The sequence below is a fragment of the Leopardus geoffroyi genome, chromosome A3, assembly GCF_018350155.1.
Source record: "Leopardus geoffroyi isolate Oge1 chromosome A3, O.geoffroyi_Oge1_pat1.0, whole genome shotgun sequence".
Taxonomy (NCBI): domain Eukaryota; kingdom Metazoa; phylum Chordata; class Mammalia; order Carnivora; family Felidae; genus Leopardus; species Leopardus geoffroyi.
In genome coordinates, this window is record NC_059336.1 from 64404136 (window position 1) to 64429868 (window position 25733).

At 39.5% G+C, this 25733-nt stretch overlaps 1 protein-coding gene and 1 non-coding gene across 7 annotated transcripts in view; both read left to right on the forward strand.

The window, feature by feature from the left end:
* CAMKMT (calmodulin-lysine N-methyltransferase) overlaps positions 1-25733 on the forward strand; it is a 411053-nt gene that overhangs the window by 254674 nt on the left and 130646 nt on the right. The window lies entirely within an intron of this gene.
* LOC123581799 lies at positions 21155-21313 on the forward strand. The gene has a single exon (XR_006704027.1). It is a non-coding gene; the product is annotated as a U1 spliceosomal RNA (small nuclear RNA).

Genomic DNA, 25733 nt, shown 5'->3' on the forward strand with positions numbered 1-25733 from the left:
CCAGCATTTTTGTTAGGATCTTTTCAAACCCTTGCATGTTGTCTTGAATATACTTGGTGGTGGCAAATCTTCTTTCTTGAGAGGTGGGTTTTGTTTTGGAAGCAGATACAGGTTATTTGCAATCAATGTGGGTGATTTCACCGGAAGGAATCACACTGGGTAACATGTGTTTACACACAGCGCCTTTCCATACACACACAGGTGTACAATCACACGTATATAAGGCAATGAGACTAATTAAGATATGTGTAGAAAAAGTAGTTTCCACAGGTGGCTGTTGCTGTTGTTGTGTTTGGTTAAGCACACCACTTTAGAATTTTAAGAAGCAAAAGGTCGGCACTGAAAGAGGCTTAGTGGGCATTTATTTTAATACCCTGAGGAAACAAAGACACAGAAAGATGAAATGACTCCTCTGAAGTCCCATGGTCAGTGATTCAGAGCTCTTCTTCTGTGAATGCACATCTTGTTCGTCCGAATTCCCCAACACGAAAGTGAGTTCTGATGGAGTAGAATCTTGTACGTTGAGGTTCTTAAGAAATTTTGATGTTAATGATAGCAGCCACTTCTTTCTTTCTTTCTTTCTTTCTTTCTTTCTTTCTTTCTTTCTTTCTTTCTTTCTTTCTTTCTTTCTTTCTTTCTTTTTCTTTCTTCCTTCCTTCCTTCCTTCCTTCCTAACTTCTTTAAAATATCCTTTTTTTAGGGGCGCCTGGGTGGCGCAGTCAGTTAAGCGTCCGACTTCAGCCAGGTCACGATCTCGCGGTCCGTGAGTTCGAGCCCCGCGTCAGGCTCTGGGCTGATGGCTCAGAGCCTGGAGCCTGTTTCCGATTCTGTGTCTCCCTCTCTCTCTGCCCCTCCCCCGTTCATGCTCTGTCTCTCTCTGTCCCAAAAATAAATAAAAAAACGTTGAAAAAAAATTTAAAATATCCTTTTTTTCAACCCCTTTCAAATATTCTTAACAGCTCCAAACTATTGAAGAATAATTGATTGGTAAATTTCCTTTTTAATTGGAAATATATAAAAGGAAAGAAGATTTCTATATTGCCCGTGATCATTGGAAGAACTTGAGGCTACCCTCAACTGAACACTTCACATGAGTATCATTCAAAATGAACTACTCCAGGAACCCGTTACCTGTTTTTGTGTTTTATGAGGGTTTGGAGCTGCCTTTTCAAGCATATTATAAAATCAGCTGTCCATACTACTTTCCAAAATCAGGACTTTTTTTTAAAGTTCATTTATTTATTTTGAGAGAGAGAGAGAGAGAGAGAGAGCACAAGCAGGGCAGGGTCAGAGAGAGAATCCCAGGCAGGCTCCCATTGCCAGTGCTGAGCCCAATGTGGGACTCGAACTCACGAACTGGGAGATCATGACCTGAGATGAAACCAAAAGTCGGACTCTTAACTGACTGAACCACCCAGGCACCCCCCAAAATCAGGACTTTCAAACTAACTCCTAAAGTATTAGCCAAAAGGGATCCCCACTGCTATAATAAACAATGTGTCTAAAATACCTGTTTTGTAAAGTGATTTGGAAAGGAAAACAGGTCAGGAAATGAGACAATACTTGATCATCCGGAGAAACAAAGTGGCTGAAAAATTGCCTTTCAAAATGACAAATATCCTTCTCCATTTATTTATTATTATTTTTTTAACGTTTTATTTTTATTTTTGAGACAGAGAGAGACAGAGCATGAACGGGGGAGGGTCAGAGAGAGAGGGAGACACAGAATCTGAAACAGGTCCAGGCTCTGAGCAGTCAGCACAGAGCCCGATGCGGGGCTCGAACTCACGGACCGCGAGATCGTGACCTGAGCCGAAGTCAGACACTTAACCTACTGAGCCACCCAGGCGCTCCTATCCTTCTCCATTTAAATACCCTCAAAGATCAGCCTCTTTACCATCTCAGGAGTCTGAAGATCTTAGACTCCATGATTCTCACTCAGTGTTGGAAGAGACCGTAGAGTAATGGCACCCACAGCCGGTCCACCAGCCTGTGACAAGCAGTCTATGACAGCACGTTAGCCTCAGTAGTGCAGTGAGGAGGAGGTAGATGATGGGGTGAACTTGTCATAGAGCTAAATATACCCGGCTTACTATTGAAATATCATTTTCGAAATGACTGTAATAATAGATCTTTGCTGTTATTGTTTATTTTTAGTTCTTGCTGTTATTATTTGTTTTCATAATGATCTTCCTCAGCAAAGTCGGGGGCCCCGAACTTTAAAAACAAATTGTACCATTCAGGAAATTACAAAAATCTGGGCACCACTGCATTAGAGGTTATCCAGTTCAATTATCTACCCTTCCAGAATATAAATGAAGTGCCTCGTGTAGAATTTCAGTATTTAACCAAAGCTGAATAGATTACTGAGAAGATTTTTAATATGACCCCTGCCCGACACACACACCCCACGTCCCCCAAGATCACTCTGCTAGACTCGTCTTCTATAGTTAATATTCAGCAGATTATTGCAGCAGTCTCTAGGCAGTAATTTTTTCCCTTCCATTTTCATGACCATCCTGAAGCCTTCACTGAAGCCCAGCCTGCTTATATAGATCCTGAATTGTTTGTCAGTATTAGTAGCTCGTAATTGTGATGTGTCACGCAGCACCTCTTACTGTTCTTATAACAGTTCTGTGGTTTTAAAGTTATTTTGGTAGCAGTTCCTTTATCATCAGAGGGAACATTTTGCCTCAATAGGAAATTCATTCTGTGCAGACAGGCTGCAAATTCCCATGACATGGTAGGCTCATCTGTCAAAGAATATTTTTTATTCCCATTTACCTCTTTGATTACATTCAGAATGCCCCAGTAATGCTGATGAGATCATTCTGACTCTTAAGAACATTTTCTTCATGTTTTCCATCATCTCCAATAACATAAAAGGTTTAACTCACAGCGGAAATGGTAGCGAAATCTCTTCTTTTCTCTTTGGGAAGCTAATTTGGGGAAAGGAGGTTGATACATGAAGCTTTAAAAATATTTTAAAAATTTGCAGTACCTGTGTTTATTTCTTAACTGAACACCAAATTGCTCTTGCCTGTGTCACATTTGCATACATGTGGGTTCTAGCAGTGAACATAAAAGCTCCAGTGAGTTACACAAAAAAGATATTTTCTGCTTATTGTCAATTCTACCTATCATGTATTGGAAGAACAGGAAATACTCTGAATTCTTGATACGTTTTCTCGTGAAATGTGGTGTTTTATGTGCCATAATGAGGCCCAAAATAAGTAAACCCTTGGCTGTAGTGATTTAAGAGCAGAGATCTATAATTGATATAATTAGATGCCTAATTGGCATTTTTTTTAAACTTTTTTTTTTCAACGTTTATTTATTTTTGAGACAGAGAGAGACAGAGCATGAACGGGGGAGGGTCAGAGAGAGGGAGACACAGAATCCGAAACAGGCCCCAGGCTCTGAGCTGTCAGCACAGAGCCCGACGCGGGGCTCGAACTCACAGACCGTGAGATCATGACCTGAGCCGAAGTCGGCCGCTCAACCGACTGAGCCACCCAGGCGCCCCCTAACTGGCATTTTAAATGAAGTCTGTATTTGTGCATATGGAAGTAATTATAATTCAAAACTTTCTGATTTTTTATCCTCTATCCTCCAAATTCTAGCAGTGTATATGGGTTTCTTGTTAAAAAATATTTTATTATGAAAAATTTTAAACATTTGCAAGAGTAAAGATAATAATATAATGAGCCCAGTATACCCATCACCACTTTAATAATCAAAGCTTGCAGATCTAGTTTCATTTATATCTCCTTGCACCACTCTGTCTCCATGAGATTATATCAAATAAAATACCAGACATCGTTCATCCTGAAGAACTTTAACCCATAAATTGTACACCAAGAATGCATCTAAAATGTTTTCTTTAATACCATCAAATATTCAAAGAGTTCAAGTTTTCTTTCCTCTTGATTATCTCATCATATATACATGTTTACAGTTTGTTTGAATCTGGATCAAACTAGAGTCGACATATTTTATTTGGCTAATACTTTTCCTGAATCTCTTAAACTGAGGTTTCCTCCTTCTCCTTTGTAAAAATTCTCTTGGGGCACCGGGGTGACTCAGTTGGTTAAGCCTCCGATTCTTGGTTTCAGCTCATGTCTTGATCTCACAGCTCATGAGCTTGAGCCCTGCATCCGGCTCTGTCCTGACAGGGCGGAGCCTGCTTGGGATTCTCTCTCTGTCTCTCTCTGCCCCTTCCCTGCTCTCTCTCTCTCTCTCAAAATAAATAATTAAACTTAAAAAAAATTCTCTTGCCAATCATTTGTGAAACAAACTAGGTCATTCGTCGTGTAGAATTCCCCATATTCTGGATTATTTGGATAGTACCTCCTTGGGGTATTGAGAGAGAGAGTGCGTGAGCATGAACAGGGGAGGGGCAGAGAGGGAGGGAGAGAGAGAGAGAGAGCTCCATCTCACGAACTGTGAGATCATGACCTGAGCTGAAATCAAGAGTCAGATGCTTAACCAACTGAGCCACCCAGGGCCCCTTCATATTTTATTTTAATATCATCTTTCATCTTTTGCTGGGAATGTAAATCTCAACATATCTTCATTTCTCTACTTCATTCAAGTAAAGTACTTTATTTATTCATTCAAGGAAGTCCAGTCCCCAAGTCTAACTTATTCTAGCCATACCAGTCAATCACATTGGCAGGGTTTTTTTTTTTTTATGTTTAAAAAAAATTTTTTTAATGTTTATTTATTTTTGAGAGAGAGAGACAGAGTGTGAGTGGGGGAGAGGCAGAGAGAGTGGGAGACATAGAATCCGAAACAGGCTCCAGGCTCTGAGCTGTCAGCACAGAGCCCAATGCAGGGCTCAAACTCAGGAATGGTGAGATCATGACCTGAGCCGAGGTCAGACGCCCAACTACTGAGCCACCCAGGCGCCCCTTTTTATGTTTTCTTTTAAAATTTAAATTCAAGTTAGTTAACGTATAGTGTAGTGTTGGTTTTAGGTATAGAATTTAGTGATTTATCACTTACATATGACACTCAGTGCTCATCCCAACAAGTGCCCTCCTTAATGCCCATTTAGCCCATCCCCTCCCCCAACACCTCTCCAGCAGCCCTGTTTGTTCTCTGTACTTAAGGGTCTCTTATGGTTTGCCTCCCTCTCTGTATCCTATTTTATTTTTCCTTCCTTCCCTTGTGTTTATGTTTTGTTTCTTAAATTCCACATATGAGTGAAATCATATGATATTTGTCTTTTTCTGACTAACTTATTTTGCTTAGCATAGTACACTCTAGTTCCTTCCACGTTGTTGCCACATTTGCAGGTATTTTAAAGAGAAAATTACATATAAAAAGACTGCTTTCCCACTTGTTCCTAGACCTTGAAAAGAGAGATTAATCAACTTAAAATTTTAGCTCATTCTTACTTGTGGGTGGAGAGAGTTCCACTGAGGTGTACAAAGGCCATTTTAAGCCCTTTAGGTAAGAGTCTTTGTAAGTGACTCCTAATATGGCCATAAATTCTTCATTACCAAGTGCTTGTTAACCACTGTAATTTTATGGAATTCAGTTTCTGAAATTACAAATTTTGTTCCAATGGGCTAATTCTCTTCTTTTCCAAAATGTTCTAATTTAGTGTTTCTCGGCTTGCTGGGGAGGAAGGAGAGAGAATGGGCTTATTTCCAGAAGGATGGATTGGGAATTATCCTTAAGGTTTTGAATGCCCCCTGATCTTCCCCTCCCTGCCTCCGCCTTATCCCTACTGAATTGAACACTCGCATGTCGTGGACCACTACTATTGGTGGAATCATCAGACATCTGTCAGATGTGCTGGGGATGGAAGAGAGGTTGAAAACCACCGTCTATCTGTGTAAGACCCTCATGAGAAAGTTGCTGTATAAAGTTGCAGTGCGCCTCGTTGACTTTCAAAGTCATCTTACCCTAGGACGTTGACTATTAAGAAAACAGAGGTCAGAGAGTATCGTGACCTCTCTTTCTGCACTAAGGAAGAAGGCTCATTTCACGTACCTAGACTAGATTACGGAGGAGGATACATTTCTGACTAGAGAAATGAGTGTATTCATTTAGTGGGGGTTTACCCAGTGTCTACTTACTGTTGCCCGGTGCAAATCTCTGAGGGAGAAAGAAAATAAAAATTTTAAGTGCCCTTTGCCCCCGAGAGCTTTTAGTTTGGTTGAAGAGAAAAGGCCCATAAAGGAGCATAGTCAACAGTATTGATGTGGGAAACAAAGACAAAAGAAAAAATTAAATTTCCTTACTACTTACAGCCCCTGACGAGTCCTTGATACAGGCAGAGTGACATTCCTTGGGAACTCAACTGCCTGGATGATGACACTTTGCTAAGGGCAAAAGGCAATCTTAGTTTAACATTAGCCCGACCCCCCAGGATCCTGTGAGTCTGCTTTAAACATATAGGAATTCCTTTGGAAACTTTCTTTATCTCTGCCCGCCCAGGATGTATGCTGGCAAACATACTCCAAACGTATGGCCCATGGATATACATCTGAAGGGTCTCATGACTGAGCTTTTACTAAACTAATAAATGACCTTTTCCTAACTATAGCTAGCCCCCTCGGAGCCCTGGAAACCTTGTTTCCAAAATTCTTTGGAGGCTCCTGCTGTTCCTAACCCCCTCCCAACCTGAAAGTAGATCATTGGCCACGCCTCACCACCCCAGTACAGCTCATTCTGCCCATGGGTCCTGACCCCGTGCTTTAGTAAAACCACCTTTTTGCACCGAAGACGTCTTAAGAATTCTTTCTCGGCCATCAGCTCCGAACCCCAACATTTCCACATCACTATTTTTTTTTTTTTTTAACGTTTATTTATTTTTGAGACAGAGAGAGACAGAGCATGAATGGGGGAGGGTCAGAGAGAGAGAGGGAGACACAGAATCTGAAACAGGCTCCGGGCTCTGAGCTATCAGCACAGAGCCTGACGTGAGGTTCGAACTCGGGGACCGCGAGATCATGACCTGAGCCGAAGTCGGCCGCCTAACCGACTGAGCCACCCAGGTGCCCCTCCACATCACTATTGTAACAGCAGTGGGTGCGGACAGAGGGTAGCTACAGAGGGTGAGCATAGTATAATGTGTAGACTTGTGGAATCACCACTAGGCAGTACAGTACTCTTGAAACTAATGTAACATTGTGTGTCAATTACACTCAAATAATAATAATAATAATAATAATAATAAAACAGAAGGCACACAGACATGAAAGAGTCAAATAAAAATGAAAGGTAATATTTAATTAAGCATTAGGATTTGGGATTAAAAAAAAAAAAAAAAAAAAAGCCCAGAGGCGCCTGGGTGGCTCAGTCGGTTAAGCGGCCGACTTCGGCTCAGGTCATGATCTCACGGTCCGTGAGTTCGAGCCCATGAATTTGAGCCCCGTGTCGGGCTCTGTGCTAACTGCTCAGAGCCTGGAGCCTGTTTCAGATTCTGTGTCTCCCTCTCTCTGACCCTCCCCCGTTCATGCTCTGTCTCTCTCTGTCTCAAAAATAAATAAACGTTAAAAAAAAAAATTAAAAAAAAAAAAAAAAGCCCAGGAAGCAGAATGAAACGGATAATAAGTGCCAAAGGATTTCTGAAGGAATTTGGGCCTCTTCGAAAAACTGGGGCTTCTTTGGGAGGTGCTGATTTTATCATGTGAAGTGAGTTGATGACAATTCTCCAAAAGCTCTTAAGTTTCCTCCATATTTGTGATTCACATAAGAAAATTACCCAAATTACCAAAATCTACAGTTCCAGTGAACAAACACTGTCAGCACAACCAAAATAATGTAACCCTTTCAATGAAACTGGCAAGCTACCCTTGCAACCTATTTGCTAAAAATAAATGAAACATCCCAAAGTAAAAATAAGATATGAGTGGTAAGCCTCAATTGTGTTCTGTTATTTAAGTGCAGTGGAAACAAACAGTTCCTAACGTTTGTGTTAAGTCTATGGAAAACTGATGAAAGCTATAGAGCCCTTTCTCTTGAAAATTACTTACATTTACATACAGAATTTTGCACACATTTCACAAAAAAGAAAGTTAATTCATGGAACGATCATTCAGGAAATAGAATAGGCAGCATACATTGCTGCTTTGAAGGGGGATAGCTGTCAACTATTGATAGTTCAAAGTTTCCAGAAAATTTCGAATATCTCCCTGCCAATCAATAAAGATAGCATCACGTTCATCACTTTAGTTGTCAGAAATGATGTTATTTACTGACTAAAGGCAGTACTTTAAAAAAAGCAAAGAGGAGAGTTAACTTTGAGGGAGTACTCACTGTGGAATTTTAGCAGCAATAATTTCCTCTCACTCTGAAAGGCATCACAAATAGAGATATATTCGTATTCTTAGGATCAAATAGTTTTTTAGTAGTTGCACAGAAGTACAACAGAATACATTATTAGTTCCTATTGTAATAAAGAGCATGGGTGGAAAATGTCTGACTTGCAACTAGACCGGCCCACCAAAAAAATCAGTAACAACATTGACCAAGGGTGAACGAAAGGTTGACTCGGGAGTTTAAATTCAAAATTAATTAAGGAGCATGTTTATTGCAATCACAACAGGGCCTCCAAGGTGATATTAAAACTTGTTGGAGTGATTGGGGCGCCTGGGTGGCTCAGTCAGTTAAGCGTCTGACTTCGGCTCAGGTCACGATCTCGCGGTCCGTGGGTTCGAGCCCTGCATCGGGCTCTGTGCTGACAGCTCAGAGCCTGGAGCCTGTTTCAGATTCTGTGTCTCCCTCTTTCTCTGCCCCTCCCCTGTTCATGCTCTCTCTCTGTCTCAAAAATAAATAAATGTTAAAAAAAAAAATTAAAAAAAAAAAAAAACAACTTGTTGGAGTGATAACTAGTAAGACTATTTAAATTACTGTTGAGCTTACTTTTCAGTCTCTCCCTCTCTTTTTTCCCTCTCTCCACTTCCTCCCCTCACCCCACTCACTCATTACTATCAGTGGCTTTTAAAGAGTAAATCAAGATTTCTTTAAATGTGAACAGATCTTTGCCAATCTACTTTGCTGCCTGCATATACATTTCTTCCATATACATTATGTGGCAGCGGGGATAGTGGTGAAAAGGGAAAGATGGATGGGAATAAGGCTATAAAAAAAAATCCATGGTTCAAAACATTTTAATTTATTTTTTATCTAAAAATATTTTTTTAATGTTTTATTTATTTTTGAGACAGAGACAGGGGCAGAGAGAAAGGGAAACACAGAATCTGAAGCAGGCTCCAGGCTCTGAGCTGTCAGCACAGAGCCCCGACACGGGGCTCAAACCAGCAAACCCTGGATCGTGACCTGAGCCGAAGTCGGATACTTAGCCGACTGAGCCACCCAGGCGCCCCTCAAAAAAAAATTTTTTTTTTAAATAAAGAATCCATGGTTCTTCTTTTAAATTTACATGAGACTTCAGTGAATCATTTTGGGAGCAATATAAGATTTCTGTATTTGGCATTATTTTGGTAACATAGCAGTGTTACTGACATAAAATTTTAACTCATACGTTGTCTTTTATTTGTATAATTAGTGTTTGGGTGTCTGCTATATACAGTGTGATCCGCATTACACAGCAGAACAAACGTACCTTCTGTTAAAATGTTGAATTATTTTTATATTAATTAGGAGATAGCACTGCCCTCGGAGCCATGCTCTGCCTCCATGCTCTGGAAGACCCAGGCTCTCTTCCAGAAACCTCTAGATCTCCCTATGATCCAGCAAATAAAAGGAAAATGAAAGGCACAGCAGAGAGTCTTCAGGACCCTAACCTAGTGTGGCTGTGAAGATATTTAATGTTTAAATCATCTTTGGTTATATGCAGACCACTGCGCTTAACTCACCAGGGAATAAGAAGTCGCATCTCCTGGTGTCAAGGAGCTCACAGATGTGTCAGCAGCAATAATTGGAACAGCAGCTGATAGCACTTACTAGACGCCTAGGCACTGTTCTAAGCGTGTTTCATGTTTCATCTCATTAGCCCTCATAATGTCCCTAGGAGTTTATTTTCCTTGTCTTACGGATGAGAAAACTGAGGCATAGAGGGATGAAGTCATTTTTCCAAGCTCATGCAAACTGTGAGTGGTGGGGCCCTAACGCATAGCATGCAGTCTGACGCCTGTAAGAAAGAGCATGGAAAGATGCATGGTGTTCTAATTGGTGTCCACCTTCCAGGCACATTCAAGACGCTGGAGATACACTAGAGAATAAAGTGGGTCAGACTCCCTGCCTTCATACAGCCTGTATTCTTATGAGCAAGATAGACGGAAGATTTGTAAAACATAGAGCATAACATGGTGAAAAGTGCAGTAGGAAAAAACAAAGCAGGGGAAGTGGTGGGGTCTGCTGGAGCTGGGAGACATAGCCTGCAGTTTTAAATAGGGAGGTCTGGAACAGCTTCAGGGAGATATTTGAATAAAATGCTGAAAGCCAAGAAGGGAACAAGCCCTGTGACTCTCTACAGAGAAAGAATATTCCAGGCAGAAAGAATACCCAATGAAAAATCACTGGCATGTTCTTGGACAGCAAGGACACCAAATGGCTGGTTGCAGCGAGCAAGGGGACAGTTGTAGCAGATCGATGATGTCAAAGAGAGAAGGGGATATTGTTGGTGTATGTGGAGTCATACTGAGACGTGATTCTGGAAAGGATGCAGAGACCAGATCATAAAAAGGCCTTGCAAATCGTTGCAAGGAGTTTGATTTCATCTTGATTGCAGTGGGGAACCATTGAACTTTAAGCACGGTAGTGACGGATCTGGCCATCATACAGAGAATGAATTGGAGAGATACAATCCCAAAGTCATAGAGACCGTTTGATCAGTAATCAAGGAGCAGAAATCAAAGTAAGATATGATGAGCACCTGAGCTAGTGCTGCCGCTGGCCAAGGGAATGGAGAAAAGTACACAGATGCAGAGATTTAGAAGGAAAAGAATCACCAGAACTTGGTGATTGCTTAGATGTGGTAACCAAAGGGGAACGAAGACTCCAGGTAATTCCCAGGTTTCTGTGTTGTTGGGTAGCTGAGCGGCTGATGATGCCATTCACTGAGAAAGATAAAGTTTTCGGAGGCATTTAGGCGAGATGATGAAAATGGTTTGGGGCGTGTTACATTTGAGAGGCATCAGGCATGGTCTGGACGAGATATCGCATACAGATTCAAGATGATAATGTCGCCCACTCTGGTTCTTGTTGGTGTTTTAAACTGCTGCAATATATTTTTTACAAACCTACCCTAAGATGCCCAGTCACATACTGACTAACTTTAGACTGTAAAAAAACAAAAAGAAAAATTGCCTTTATCTGCCAAGCAATTGTTCCCCACGGAAGAAGAGCTCTGTTGATTGCTTGTTCCTTTATTGTCTCTAATTCTCATATTCTAGAACTCACTTTTTTTTTTTTACTATTGTCATTTAATTTAGATGACTTAAAAGCTTTTCCATCACAAGACACATGTATACTAATAGAACAACCTTCAACACTATTTTTTTTTTTTGATTCACCAGAAAAGGTGATCCTTTCTTGATCACAAGCAGTAATGTTTCTTGTCCTCAGCTCAACCTCATTATAACTATACATTTGAGCAAACTAAGATATCCTCAGAAATGAGTCACCTCATCCCAGGGTTCAACTGACATGAAGAATTATCTTATTTTAGTTAGAAAACCTTAATTAGATTAGGTTGGCCTTTCTGGACTTTATGTGTTGTGACATACAGGAGTTAAACACCTTGATCTATGCATATCACACAAATCAGGAGAAAGCAGATGAAAGCAGAAATGAACTCATGTTTCTGTATGCAGCTGCTTTGATGAAGACGTTTCAAATAGAAACTGGAAAACCAGAAGCACAAAACTAAGGAGATAATAGCCAGCGAAGGGGAGAAGTGATTAATTCAGATCAGGAAAAAGCTGCAGAGTTCAAAGAGACTTATGATGAAATTATTAGGGGCTGTTGGAGATGTAATCCATATCTCCCTGTCACATATGTCCTATGTGATAGTACCGTGAATGTCATGGGAGAAAATTAATGCCTTACAGAATAAACATGTTTAAACTTTGTGAAGAATACCCACACAAGAGACTGATATACATACATTTCAGCGATGGACACGTTCGTCTTACAGGAAAATTCATCTGCCTCACAGTGAGTGCAGCTGACAATCAGGGGTCACATTCTAGCAGAACCTTTTACTAATATTGAGCCATAATTGTGTCTCTGTGGAAGTTTTTTTTATCTTATTCTATTTATATAATGTTCTTTGTATAATGGTAATGCGTCTCTATTATTTTTTTAATGTTCATTTATTTTTGAGAGAGGGAGAACGTGCGTGCATCAGCGGGGGAGGGGCAGAGAGAGAGAGAGAGAGGGAGACACAGAATCTGAAACAGGCCCCAGGCTCTGAGCTGTCACCACAGAGCCCAGTGCAGGGCTCGAACCCACAGGCAGCAAGCCAAAGTCGGTTGCCTAATCAACTGACCCACCCAGGCGCCCCATCAATTATTATTGTTGGATTGCAAACAGAATGCATCCTAAACATACACTCCTTAGATAGGAGAAAAGGCCTAAACTAGACTGTTCTCTGCTCTTGGAAAAAAGAGTTCTACAGTTTTCTCTTTCTTAAAACAAAATACCCTTGGTTAAATTTTGAATTCTTTTTACATTCTTCATAAATTTTTTTTATGAAGTTATTTTTTTCATTCTGCAATAGTTTTAACCATCCAGATGGGAAACTTGAGTGTGGGATGTAAACATACACGTTTCTCTACTTTTCCCACTAATTTACACATTGCTCCCTGGGCTCACTGAACAATCTGTCTTCATTTTGAAGTCACCTGGGGTTATCCCTCATCACCGCCTCACCGAAGGTATGTAGGTGGGTGAAGAAAACCACTTAAATAAAAAGAACATTGTGACTTTGAAGAGTACAGTGCATTTTCCCAGAATGCACACTCATGATTTTTCGCAGAAAGGCAGATGACATGGGACAACAGATTACTTTGTTTTGATTGAGGATTGAATTAATGTTACAGTACATTCTTTGTCCGTACGCAGGCAACAAATAAATAATGTGTGATTCTGAAATGCAAAAATGGGATAAAGGTAGCCTATATAGGAACCAAATACAGCAGAAGCGTACAGATATCAAACTTTTCTTTATTCAGAAGAAACTATCCAAGCTGTTCTTTTTATCTCCCTCCTGTTTCCCCCGTGCATCGCTTTGTATACACTTTTAATAGTTAAACTGCTTTTAATGGCTGGATTTTCATTTAAAAGTAAAAGACGTTGTCTGCTTCAAGCAGCAGGTGTGTTTTTAATCTTTAATAGGTCACCTTCCCAAGTGCAAGCAGGCAAGCTGTTATTGATCAAAGAGGTTTTGTTGGGTAGCTCTCAGATTATTGAGTGACAAACTTTATTGAATTTGACTTAACAGAAGTCAGAAGACAGCTGAAGCATAAGAGCTCGCACTGCCATCAGAGTCATTTTACGACAGCCAGGGAGCAAAGCTCAGAGATGGATACTGAGCTCTTTGCTGGCCCTTGGAGATTAACTGAACAGCCTTCCTACCAATTCCCAAGCCTGTCAGCAGAACCAATTAGATTTTCAACCAGTAGACAAGAAGGGTGGCACTTGGGGACCTTTTTGCTTTAGGTCGAAGGCTTTTCAGACTGCGATGAGATGACATTGATGATGACACGTTGAGCATTGGTTGGTTTTAAGACAAGTTAAATTAGCAGTCTTGAAATGATTCCAACTGTCTCCTGACTTCTCACTGTTGCCATATTCAGTGGATCCTGTCAGGAGCAAGTTGATGACTTAATAGTCTTTCTTGAGTGGATTTGAGCACTTTGGCTGTGTGTTTATGTGTGGTTGTCATGCTTAAAATATTCATATGAAGGCTTGAAATATTTATTTGAAGGCGCCTTCTGCAGAGTTCAGCAGTAAGGCTCTCAGTGCTTCTACCTCCTTGTTATTTTATTTTATTTTTGCTTCCCTAAGCAGTTATTTTGCACGACTACCTTTTATTCTGTTTCATATATAATTGATGACAATGTTGCATGTAGTTATTGATCACTTCATTTATGATAAAGTTAAAGAGCCTTTGTGACATCTTCCTTCTCTCCTAGACTACTGTAAATTCAGCTCTACTTCTCAGGGTGGCTTGGGAACCATGGGGATTGGGAAGGACGCCATTGTTTTCGCTCCATGACCTTTTATCCAAAAAGACTGGGGCAGCTTCGAGTGGAAGGGATATAAACACAAGGATGGAAACACAGATGTAGTACTAACGCAACCAATCTCGTCCAGATGGAAACTGGGTATCTTTGGGAAGCTTCATTTTTGACCTGGATAAAGTTATACAGGATACTTGTTTGAGGTGATGAAAGACTATTACTGTTATCAAGTCTGCATTTGTACTTAAAGATTTGCTGAACAGCCTTGACATCTACTAACGTCAGTAAACTAGTATGATGTGGACTTTTACATTATGTAGATAATTGACATTTCTAACTTCGACTTTCTGGTATTTGATAGGCTTACCGGGCATATAAATCATTTGCGATAGTTTGCAAGTTGTTGTACCTAACGCTTACATTTTTAAAAGCAAGAATGATGCTAGCCGATTGTATTTGTGTGGGTGTATACATATGCAGCTGCAAACACATGTGCACTTCTTTGTGTATTTCTATTTATAATTTATGTTTCATAACAAAGTTCTGTAATTTCTACAATTACATTCTGGTGCCATTACTTGCTAATTACTGACCCCTGAAAAGGGTGCAAATGAAAGTATTTTGCATGTGTAAGTTCTTTCTGACTATTAGAGAGTACTCTTCTGCTGAGATACAAAATTAAAATGTTGTCACTAACACCTTGGCAACTTATAGTGGTTAAGTCCTTTTTGTAGACCTTGATTTAGAAACAGGGGATCTTTGGTGTATGTATTTAATGCTGGATTTGGAAATCTAACCCTATGGTTTCGTATGTACACATTGCTCTGGAAAGCAATGATAATATGTGGGAAATAAATCCTTCAACATCAGATCATGTTTTCAAATGGATTATTTTTTAAGATGGCCGTGTTTGGTCAGAACCCCATGTAACCATTGCTCAGTCCCAACAGGCAACGATCCCTGGCCAATATTGTTCGTCAAAAACCCCATTCACTCCTTGTCTTGTATTATTTCGAAGCCAATCCAAGATAACCATATAATTTCATCCATAAAATATTTCCGTATCTAAAAGGTGACATTACTATCATACCATTAACACAGCAGATTCAACAATAATTCCTTAATATTATCAAAGGTAGAGTCAGATGTTATTTGTTATTGTTATCCAGGATGACCAATGTTTGAAATTTTGATACATTTCTTTCCTTTTTTCTAAACACACACGTTTCTCCTCAAAGCTATTTTCATGTTGTCCTTTGATGCCTGTTTTTGACTCCTTCTCATCCCACCCAGCCAAGTTGAGCATTTCAGTAGCACTGTCATCTGTCCCTTGAAAGCTTTCATCCCTTGGCCCTCTTTTATGCTTACTCATTCAATCACCAACTACATATAAAGCTAACAGTTGTTTTTCTCTGCTCCTGTTAATCTCTGCTAAATGCTGTTGAAGAAAAATGTGTGACTGTTGATGGCACCATTACACAAGTGTGATTTCCAGCTTTAAGTGGCCCCTTGGTACCACCTGGTGGCCGTTTTACCCATTCCCCACAGGAGCTATTTTCAATCCACACTTTTCTCCATTCCCCAACCTTGCCTCTAGCCAGTATCTTCAGGCGAAATAGATGACTCGGATATTCACCCTTCGTTCCTATGCTTTTTCTCAAAAGAAGGTTCCTTTTCCCAACAAGGTTAATGTTTAAGACCATGGACTCTGAAACCAGACTGCCTAGTTTAGAATTCAGGCTTCACCCTTTCTTGGCTATGTGTCCTTGAGAAAGTTAGTCAATTCCTCTGTGTTTCATCTGTTTCTTCATCTGTAAGGTGAGAATTATAATAGTTCTTGCCTTTAGGGTTGCCAAGAGGATTAAGTGACTTAATATGTATAAAGTTCTAAGGACAGGGCCTGGCACATAAGAGATCATACACAATACATGTAATAGTTATTATCGTTACTATTACCTTTCCATAGCACTACCTGCGTTCCTGACTGTTCTAAGTAGCATAAGGAAATGAGCAGGAGGAAGGTTCTTTACCTAAGGTGGTCTGGGAAGGCCTCTCTGAGGAAGTGACATATAAGCTGAGATGTAACGCATGAGCATGGGCCAGTCAAGTGAAAAGCTGAGAAGACTTATTCTAGGCAGGGCACACTAGTGCAAAGGCCTTGAAAAAAGGAAATTGTTTGGTCTGTTTGAGGAATGAAGGGACAGTAATTAAGGCTGAAGTGTGGAAGGAAGGGTGAGAACGGCTCAAGATGAACTTGGTGAGATGGCTGGGGCCAGCACCACAGAGCAGCCTGGTGGGCCACATAAAGGGTATGGGTTTTATTCTAAGTGTGATGGGAGGCCAGGGGAGAGTTTGGGCCAGAGGAAGAAGATGATCTAATTTGTATCTTGTGAAGATTGCTCTTTTTGCTTCATGGAGAATAGATTTGTTAGAGGGGCAGGAGTGGACTGAGGAAAGGTGTATAAAAGATTATTGCATTATTCTAATTGAGAAATAATAGTCATTTGGATTGTGGTCACGGCAGTAGTAATGGTGTGAGATAGATGAATTTAAGATATAGTTTGGAAATAGAAATCAGGACATGGTTATGTACTGGTTGTGGGGGGATAGTGAAGGAAAGGTAAGCATCAAGTTAGGACTGCTAAGTTACTGGCTTGAACAATAGGGTGGATGATGAGGTTATTTATATAAGTCATTCTCTAGCAGTCCACAGTCTCCAGACAGACAAAGGTAAAGGTAAGAGTAAGGAATAATTCAAACTACAAAGTTATTCATTTTGATCTCAAAATGGCCTTGGTTTCTCATTTCTCATAGTACAGTAGCTAGCAAGGAAAACTTCTACTTATTTGTGTCTAGAGTCTTTTTTAACTTTTAAAAATCAACTTTATGGGGCACCTGGGTAGCTCAGTCGGTTAAGCATCCGACTTCAGCTCAGGTCATGATCTCATGGTCATGATCTCAAGTCAAGCCCCGCATCAGGCTCTGTGGTGATGGCTCAGATCCTGGAGCCTGCTTCGGACTCTGCGTCTCCCTCTCTCTCTGCCCCTCCCCTGTTTGCACTCGCTCTCTCTCTCTCTCTCTCTCAAAAACAAATAAAAACATTAAAAAATTTTTTTAATAAAATAAATTAAAAATCAACTTTATAGAAGTTCCAATTTACATACAATAAATGCACCCATTTTAAAGGTATATCTCAATGAGTTTTAACAACTCATGTGTAACCACTATGCCAGTCAAGTTATAAAATGTTTCTAGCCCTCGGAAAAGTGCCCTCATTTCCTTTGTGATAAACTCCCAGCTCCAGCCCCAGCCCCAAATCCAGGAAACTGCAGATCTGTGTATTGTCACTAGGGATTAGTTTAGCTTGTTGTAGAATTCTATATAAATGGAATTATATAGTATATAATCTTTTGTGGGTATCTTTTCCCCTAAAATCTTTGTGGGCTTTTTTGGGGGTTTTTTGTTTGTTTTTGTTTTTGTTTTTGAGAGTCATCCACATTGTTGTATATCAGCAATTCAGTCTCCTTTATTTTGGAGTAGTATTCCATTGTATTAGTATGCTACCCCTATTTGTTCATCCATTCATCTGTTGATTAACAGTTGGATTGCTTCCGGTTTGAGGCTATTGTGAATGAAACTATTAGAAACATTTGTGGTAGGTTTTTTTATGGACGTACATTTTCATTTTTCTTGGATATACCTAGTTGTCAGATGGCTGGGTCGTATGGTGTATGTTTAACTTTTTCAGAAACTGCCAAAGTTTTCCAAAGTGGTTTGACCATTTTATATTTCCATGGGCAGTGTATGAGTTTCAGCTGCTTCACATCCTCACTAACACTTGGTAGAGTCAGTCTTTTTAATTTTTCCGCCATTATAGCGACTATATACTGCTATCTCATTATGATTTCAGTTTGCATTTCCCTGATGATTACTGGTGTTGAATATCTTTCATGTGTTTGTTGGCCATTTGTATGTCTTCTTTTGTGAAGTTTGATGATTCCACTTAAATTTTTTGCGTTGTTTTTAATTGAATTGTATGCTTCTTTTTATTGAATTGTAGTTCTTTATATAATCTGGAAACAGGTCTTCCAGTCCAACTCTGAATAGAAGTGTTGAGAGTAGGGGGCGCCTGGGTGGCTCAGTCGGTTAAGCGTCCGACTTCAGCTCAGGTCATGATCTCACAGTCTGTGAGTTCAAGCCCTGTGTCGGGCTCTGTGCTGACAGCTCAGACCCTGGAGCCTGCTTCAGATTCTCTGTCTCCCTCTCTCTCTGCCCCTCCCCTGCTCATGCTCTGTCTCTCTCTGTCTCAAAAATAAATAAAAACACTAAAAAAAAAATTTTTTTTAAAGAAGTGTTGAGAGTGGATATTATTCTCTTGTTTCTGATCTTAGGGAAAAGTATTTGGTATTTTACCATTAATTATGATGCTACGTATAGGGTTTTTTGTAGATGCCCTTTATTAAAATGAGGAAGTGTCTCTCTATTTCTGGTTTGTTGAGAAATCTTGTCATGAATATGTATTTTGTCAAGTTATCTCTCTGCATCTTTTGAAAGTGTTGTATAGTTTTTCTTATTTATTTTAAATATGGTAAATACACTTGATTACGTTTGATTTTCCATGTTGATCCAACCTTTTATTCTTGGAATCAACAGCATTTTGTTAAGATATTTAGATATTTAAATATGACTCTATTTGATTTGCTATTACTTTGTTAAGGATTATGTCATCTATGTCCATACCAGCCATCATGGTTTGTATTTTTCTTCAAGTTTGTTTGTAGTTTCTTTGTCCGGTTATTGCTGAACTCATAAAATAAAGGTAGCTATTCTTTGCTCTTCCCTTTTTCTGAAAGACTTTGTATAAGATTGATAGTAATTCTTCCCTAAATGTTTGACAGGCTTAACCAATGAAGTCATCTGGCCTAGAGCATTCTTTGTAAAGGGAAAGTTCTTATTTATATTGTCAACTAAATACAGAGGGTGCTTCCAATTGTTTGTTTCTTCTGTGTCAGTTTTGACAATTCTTGAGGAATTTGTATATTTCCTGTAATTTTTCAAATTTATGAGCATAAAGTTGTTTATAATATCCCGTTGTTGTCCTTTTCGTGTTCATAGGATCTGTAACAGTGTCCCCTATTTCATTCCCAACATTTGTGTTTCATATCTTTTTTCTTCCTTAAGCTGTCTACTTAGAGGTTTATCAACTTTATTGATCTTTTCAAAGAACTGGCTTTTGATTTCATTGATTTCCGCTGTTGTTTGTCCCTTTCCTATTTCACTGCTTTGTCCTTTTATCTTTTTTATTTCCTGATTTCTAATGGTTTTGGTTTTAATGTGCTCTTCTTTTTCTAGCTTTCAAATAAATATGAAAGCTGAAGTCGTTGATTCTAAACCTTTCTTTTTGCCTAATGTAAGCATTCGATGCTGCAAATTTCCCTCCTAAGAACTACACACCCAACAGATTTCAATATATTTTAATTAGTATTCAAAATACTACTAGTTTAAAATATTTAAATTTTTTTCTTGTGATTTATGTAATGTATGGATAATTTGACAGTATGTTGTTTGATTGCCAAGTATTTGGAGATTTTTAAGACATCTGTATGTTATTGATTTATAACTTGATTTTACTTTGGTCAGAGAATGGATTCTGTAGAACTTAATCTTAAATCATGGAGACTGGTTTCATGGCCCTTCATATGTTTTCACTTGATGAATGTTCCATATGCATTTGAAAAAAATATGTATTCTGCCATTGTTTGATATATTGTTCTATATATGTCAGTTAAATCAAGTTTTCTGGTAGTATTACTCTTGTCTTCTGTATCCTTACTGATTTTCTGTCTACATTCTATCAATTGCTGAGAAAGGAGTGACGAAATCTCCTACTATAATTATGTATTTGTCTATTTTTCTTTTCTTTTGTCAGTTTTTACATCATATATTTTAAAGCCCTTGTATTTGTTGCATATATATTAATTATTGCTACATGTTTTCATATTTTGCTGATTCCTTTATATTTATGAAATGTCCCTTTTTATCCTTGGTAGTATTCTTTGTATAGAGTCTATTTTGTCTGATATTAATATAACTACTCTAGCTTTCTTATGATTAGTATTTGCATGGTATATCTTTTTCCATCCATTTATGTTTAACGTATCTGTTTCTTCATATTTTGTGTATATTTCTTGTGGACAGCCATATAGTTGAGTCTTGGATTTTGAGCCTACTGGCAAACTTTGCTTTTAATTGGACTCAATTTAATTATTGATATAGCTGTGTTTGAGTTTAATATCTTGCTATTTGTTTTTTATTTGTCCCATTTGTTATTTTTCTTTTTTTCTTCTTTATTGTCTTCTTTTGTTTGAATTATTTCTTAGCATTCCATTTTTCTTGGCTATTGGCTCAGTTACTATACCTCTGTTTAAAGTTAGAGTTGCTGGGGCGCCTGGGTGGCTTAGTTGGTTGAGCGTCCAGCTCTTGATTTCAGCTCAGGTTATGATCTCGCGGTTCGTGGGTTCAAGCCCCACATCAGGCTGCACACTGTCATTGTAGAGCCTCTTTGGAATTCTCTCTCTCCTGCTCTCTCTGCCCCTCCCTCACTTGCACTGTCTCTGTCTCTCTCAAAATAAATAAATGAACTTTTAAAAAACGTTAGTGGCTTCTGTAAGGTTTAAACTTTATAACTAACTGATCTACCTTCAAATGGTATTTCAGAAGTTCCCCCCCCCCCCACCCCTTATTTATGGTTTCACTTTTCATGGTTTCAGTTACCCATGGCCAATCTCTTTTTGGAAACAGACAATCTTCCTCCTGATGTAGAAGGAAAGAGGATCCTAATGCTATGTCACAGTGCCTACATCATTCACCTCACTTCATCTCATCACATAGGCATTTTATCATTTCATCACAAGAAGAAGGATGAGTAGAGTACAATAAGATACTTTGAGAGAAAAAAATAAATTAATTTAAAAAAAGATACTTTGATACTTACCTGGCAGGGGAGATACCATGATCACGAAGGTGGTTTTCCCAGGGCGAGGCTTATCCATTGCACTCCGGATGTGCTGACCCCTGCGATTTCCCCAAATGTGGGAAACTCGACTGCATAATTTGTGGTAGTGGGGGACTGCGTTTGCGCTGCGGGGGGGAAAAAAAAAAGATACTTAGAGAGAGACCACATTCACATAATTTTTATTATAGTATATTGTGATCATTGTTCTGTTTTATTGTTAGTTATTGTTGTTAATCTTTTACCGTACCTGATTTAGAGATTAAACCTTACCATAGGTGTGTATGTATAGGAAAAAACATAGCAGGGGCGCCTGGGTGGCTCAGTCGGTTAAGTGTCCGACTTCGGCTCAGGTCATGATCTCACAGTCTGTGAGTTCGAGCCCCGCGTCGGGCTCTGCTTCAGATTCTGTGTCTCCCTTTCTCTCTACCCCTCCCCTGCTCATGCTGTCTCTTTCTATCTCAAAAATAAATAAAACATTTAAAAAAAAAAAAAAAAGGAAAAAACATAGCATATGTGGGGTTTGGTACTATCCACCACTGTCAGGTGCCCACCAGGGGTCTTGGAACGTATCCACATGGATAAAGGAGTACTATTATATACTGCTTCACATGTAATATTAGAACCATCAAGAATATACTTTCACTCTTTCCATTCTCTCCTCTATGCTATTGGTATCAAGCATTTTACTTCTACATATGTCATAAACCTCACCACACATTGTTTTTATTTTTGCCTAAACAGTTCCTTATCTTTTAAAGAAAATTTTTTTTTAGCATTTATTCGTTTTTGAGAGACAGAGAGAGACCAGGGGAGGGGCAGGGAGAGACACAGTCACAGAATCCAAAGCAGGCTCCAGGCTCTGAGCTGTCATTACAGAGCCCAATGCGGGGCTCAGATTCACAGACCATGAGATCATGACCTGAGCTGAAGTTGGACGCTTAACCAACCGAACCACCCAAGCGCCCCAGCAGTTAATCTTTTAACACAACTTAAAAACAAGAAGAAAATATGTATACTACCCACATACTTACCATTTCCAGTGCTCTTTATTTGTTATGTAAATCTCACTGTAAATGTAGTATCATTTCCTTTTGCTTGAAGATCTTTGTTAATCATTTCTTATATTCAGGTTGGCCAGCAATGCCTTCTGTCATCTTTTGTTTGTCAGGAAAAGGTTTTATTTTTCCCTCATTATTAAAGTTTCTTTTCACTGGGCATAGAATTTTAGGCTTATGGCATTTTTTTTCTTTAACACTCTTTTCTGGATAGGACTTTTAGTTTCACGGGTTTTTGTTTTTTTTTTTTTTTTCTTTAACACTTTAAAGATATCATTTCATTGTTCTCTGGCTTGTATATTTCTGGTGAGAAATCAGTGATAATTCTTATCTTTTTTCTTCTGAATACACTATGTCTTTTTGGAGGGGAGACACTGGTTTAAGATTTTTTTCTTTATTTCTGGTTTTCAGTGATTTGATTATGAGGTGCCTTAATGTGACTTTCTTTGTAATTATTCTGCCTGGGGTTTGCTGGTCACATGGATCTTTGGGTTGATAATTTTCATCAAGTTTTGGGCTTGTTTCTTTGAGTGTATTTCCCTCCCCAGTCCTTTTTAAAGGTTTAGTTATATGTGTGTTTTAGACTGATATTGTCCCATATGTCACTGAAGCTCTGTTCATTTTCTTCATCCTTTTTTCTGTCTTTCCTTCAATTTGCTTAGCTGTCACTATCACCAGTCTTTTCACCCATAGATTTATCTGACATTAAACCCCATCTTGTGAATTTTTAATCTCAGACGTTGTATATTTTGGCTCTGAAAGTGTACTTGATTCCTGTTTTTTTTAATAGTTCCCATTTCTCTGTTCATTGTGTTCATGTTTTCCTTTAATTCTCAAATGTTTTTCTTTATGTTTATTTATTTATTTTGAGAGGGAGAGAGAGAGAGGCAGAGACAAGGAGAGACAGAATCCCAAGCAAGCTCCATACTGAGGTGCAGAGCCTGACGCGGGGCTCAATCTCATGAACCTCTGAGATCATGACCTGAGCCGAGATCAGGAGTCAGACGCTTAACCGACTGAGCCACCCAGGCGCCCCCTTGAATATGTTTGTAACATCTTTTTATAACTCCTAAATCCATCATCTTGTCACTTCTGGGTCTATTTCTGTTGGGCAAATTTTCTTCTCTTTTGATCTCTTTTTTTCTTCTTTGTAAGTCTGGTAAGTTTTTCAGGATGCAAGATGTGAACATTACATTGTTAAAGGTCTGAATTTTGTTTTCTCTTGGTAGTCCGTTAAGCTGCTTGTGGATCAGCTTGTGTCATTGAAGTCTTGCTTGTGTTTCGTTTTTAAAATTTGCTGGGACGTGTCTAGAGTAGCCTTTACTTTCTGGCTAGTTTAGCCCTACTACCAAAGGGGATCTTTTGGGATCCTCTCGGGCTCTTCACTGAATGCTTCCATTATGTAATGATATCCTTCCAGTATTGGCTAGCTGAACTGGAACACCATCCAGCCTGGCGTTCTTTGCCCAGCTTCAAGAAGTCGCTCTGTGGAAGCAGAGCTTAATGCTTAGGCAAAGATTCAAGAAAGAACCTATTCATGTTTTTGAAGTTCTACTTGTGCATAGCTCCCTCCTCTCTGATATTCTGCCCTGTCAATTCCAGCTACCTCAGCTTCCCCTAATTCAGTCTTAATCTCCTCAACTCAGCAAATCATCCATCTTCTGCCTGGAGTGATCTTCAGGCTCACCTCATTTATTTCCCTTCTCCTGGAGATCACAGTCCTAGGCTGCCTGTTGTCCAGTAGCTGAAAGCAGTGGTTTCATATATTTAGTCCAGTTGTTTGCAGTTGGAGGTCAAGTCTGGTACTCGTTTTCAGTCCTCACTAGAAGCAGAAGCATTCTAATGCCTTTTAAAGATTAATAAGTAAATGCTTAGAAATTCACTTATACACCCTGTTACACTGATTTATTGAGCGCCTGCAATCTGCTAACTACCATGCCAGGATTTGAGGATACAAAGGAACGTCAGAGAAGACAAACATGTATTATAAACAATCAGAGAGGTATGTGGGAGGCTAAAAAGAAGACATAAGTAGCTGCAGGGTAGGGGCAGAGGTATTGATGAAGAAATTAGTCCTAGTTTCACAGGTGTTGCCCGGGTCAAGAGCTGGCAGAAAGGATATTCCAAAGAGAGAGCAATAAATGGAAAGGTTCAGACAGATGAAATAGCACAATGTGCATATAAAACTAGTTTAATTAAGTAATCATTCATTTAGTAAATCTGTCTTTAGTATCCGTTAGATGCTATGCAATGTACCAAGGGTTGGGCATCCAAGGGGTGAGTAAGATGTTCATAATTCCTGCCTTCATAGAGCTTACAGTCTAGCAACTCAGTGTGGAAGAAGTGTAGGGTGCCCAGGTGGAGGTAATATTTGTGGGTGAGGTGACAGGGATGGCAGGTTGAAGGGAGATTTTAAGCTACTTTAATTGCTGCTGTAAGGGGCTAGTCACTGTCCTGAAGGCCACTGTCCTCCAAACATTTTTTATTGCACTTCCCATCTGTAAAAAATTTCTGCATACTACCCCCAACAAAGGTATACACATTTATTAATAAACTATATATATGTACTACTAGGTTGAGATATACACTACAAAATATACCAAAAAGAAAGGAAATGTAAGTGGGATAATATAAACGCAAATCAACATTGCAGTACTCTTTTCCTGCATTCCATGCTCCGTCTTGCACACCCAAGTTCATAACCCTCACTTTGTAGACCAGTAGACAGTGGGGATCTTTGAAGATTCTTCTGCAGGCAATGAAATTGATCAGAATTCGGTTTTAAAAAGGTTCTGAACATGACTTTTATTCTGAGTAATGGCTTTTAAAGCAGAGGAGAGGCTGGACTAAATATGATTCCTTCCAGTCCCGAGATTATATAGCTGGGGCTGCTCCTTAGAAGAGGATAGAAATCTAACCTGGAGTGGTTATTTGTCGCATCATCAAGACGTAATACACTAGACCAGCCAAGTGACTTGAAGCAGTGGAGTGTCTAACGCGGAGTCGCCGTTCCCTGCGATGAAAACCGGTGTTGCTACCCGCAGGCCTTCACTCTACACTTGACATTTCAAACTTCGGCAAATCACTTTTTGATTCACCTGTATTAGGTCCGAAAATGGAACAGATCCAGACTGGGCACACTAAGCAAGAAGTTGGACCATCGAAACAAAACCAGGTAGAATTGAAGGTCCCAGAAATCAATGGTACAGGCTGGGAGGCCAGCCAGAGTTCAGGCAGCTGAAGACATCAGGCACAGTGAGAAGCCAGGTATTTGAGAAGGAAGTAACGAGAAAGACAGAATTACCAGAATTAGGACGAGGTGCCTCCAAACTAAGAAAACAGAATTACCAGAGTTGGGGCCCAGGAGGTCTGCAAGAGCTTGGCGAATGGATGCAAAGAACCAGCCCCGAGGAAAACCTGAACGATGAAGAGGCAGCTTCGGCTCAGCAGAGTCTCTGGGCTTCCAGTGAGGCAGGCTGCCAGGGCAGAGCGGAG